Source organism: Corvus brachyrhynchos, unplaced genomic scaffold (genome assembly GCF_000691975.1).
Source record: "Corvus brachyrhynchos isolate BGI_N302 unplaced genomic scaffold, ASM69197v1 scaffold56, whole genome shotgun sequence".
NCBI lineage: Eukaryota > Metazoa > Chordata > Aves > Passeriformes > Corvidae > Corvus > Corvus brachyrhynchos.
In genome coordinates, this window is record NW_008238664.1 from 9100872 (window position 1) to 9103291 (window position 2420).

The window sequence follows — 2420 nt, forward strand, 5'->3', positions numbered from 1 at the left end:
TGAGAGGGATAAACCTATACAGTAGCCACAGAAAAGTAGAGTTTTATGTATGTGCTGTATTACGATGCTATTCAGACTGACCTGACAGCCTAGTCTTCAAATACAGTAATTTAGAAAGCCAGTATCAATTAGGCTTGAGCTCTTTAGAGGTGCCTAGGTTTGTAGTGGTACAGTAGTATTAGGAAAATAAAGCTACAGATGATCTTGGACTTTCAGAAGTAGAGTTAAATTTCTTAAAAACCATAACCTGAGAAGAGAACCAGCTGACCATGTAGTACAGAGAAGAAAGTCATTCTCACATACCCAGGGACTGATTTAAGACAAACACCCTTAACCTACTCAAGTATAAACATACAGCACAAAAATATGCCTACTCTGTTGAGACAGCTACATCATAACTACTTCATATCTCTGCTTCCCATTTGACACATTAGCAAGGACAAATTCCATGAGCTGGTCATAAAATACTTCATCTATGAGCTGTGTTGTGGCTGATGCCCTGAGCTGATCTCAGAAGGTCGTGTAGCTTGTACTGACTTTGTGTGACCTTGTGCAAGTTCAGATATCTTCTGCACTGTGTTAGGTTCTCAACACAAAAGCCAGAGAACCAACTGGTACATGAAATAATGAACTCAGCAGAAAAGATTACAAAGACTGAAAAACTGGCCACCTTTGACCACAACTGCCCACAAACAGGATGAAGATTAAGCATAATGCTTTAAAGAAGTAAGTGCACCTACTGAATATATTTAGCATACCAAAGAGTGATTTAGGGCTTTAGTTAGCTGGCAGCAGGATTACTACACTGAAAGCTGCAAATAATTTGTTGAAAACTTTATAAAACCTAACCTGTCTCTCTTTCATGCATTATATGAATGCTCATGTAAGTGCACTAAAATACTTCAATAATCATGTTACTTCAGAAGAGATAGCCTGCTGAAAGCAATTCTTTTTTTTTTTAAAGTAAAACCAGAGAGATGCTTTTAAGTTATCGACAGCTTAAAAGAATTAAAATTTTAATATCCACCTCTACTACTGTGCATTCCTTCAGATGGACCTCAACAGGTTGGAGAGATGTGCAGAGAGGAACTGTGTTAAAGTTTCACAAAGGCAAATGCAGGGTCCTGTACCTGGGGAGGAATAGCCCCATGAACCAGTACAGGCTGGGGGCTGACCTGCTGGAAAGCGGCTCTGCAGAGAAGGACCTGGGGTCCTGCTGGACAGCAAGCTGTCCATGAGCCAGCAGCGTGCCCGTGTGGCCAAGAAGGCCACTCCAATGGTATCCTGTAATGCATTAGGAAGAGCACTGCCAGCAGGTTGAGGGAGGTGATCCTGCCCTCTACTCAGCCCTAGTGAGGCTACATTTGGAGTGCTGTGCCCAATTCTGGGCTCCACAGTACAAGAGAGACATGGAGCCCCTGGGGTGGGTCCAGCAAAGGGCAACAAAGATGGTGAGGGGACTGCAACACTTCACTTATGAGGAAGGGCTGAGGGAGCTGGGTCTGTTCAGCCTCAAGAGAAGACGACTGAAAGGGGACCTCATCGTTGTCTGTAAGTACTGATGGGAGGGTGTCAAGAGGATGGAGCCAGGCTCTTCTCAGTGGTGCCAAGCAGGACAAGAGGCAATGGGCAGAAACTGATGCACAGGAAGTTCTGTCAAGATATAAGGAAGAACTTCTATACTGTGGTGACCATGCACTGAAAGAGGCTGCCCAAAGAGGCTGTGGAGGCTCCCTCCCTGGAGATACTCAAGAGCCATCTGGACACAATCCTGTGCAATCTGCTCTAGGACGACCCTGCTTCAGCAGGGAAGTTGGACCTGTGAGGATGATGATGACTCACTGTGGTCCTTTCCAATCTTACCCATTCTATGATACTGCAAGTACCATCAAGGTCTGACCTTCAGAAGTCCAAAAAGTGACTTGGAAGCATACGGGAAGCACTCGCACTTAACTCTAAAGTGCATCCCTATATCTTAAATAGCAAGTTATCTGGTGTATGCCCCACAACTAGTAAAAAGAAAAAAAGAACTAAAAAAGAAGAGCAGCAAGTACCCCTAATGTATCTAGAGACTCAGATGCCCAGCTATAAATAAACTAGTGAAAAAAAATAAGAGAAAAATGGATAAAGGATGGGAGGGATGATCTTTTGAATCCAAAGAGTCACTCACTGCTCTTCTCCACCGATGAAAGTACAGACCTACAACCTCAGTGCCCGAGGCTGCAGACCCTGCCTTACCAGAAGTGCTCTTTGCCCTCCAAAACAGAATCTCTGGGGGTCTCTGTGATTACTCTGCACTAGAACCTTCCCGTGTCCTTTCCCGGCAAGCCCGGATCCCTCCTGCTCCTCAGCACAAACCACCGGGAAAGCGGAAGCACTGCCAGCGCCTCCCCCGCCCGTGCCCTTCCTCGTCCTCCAAG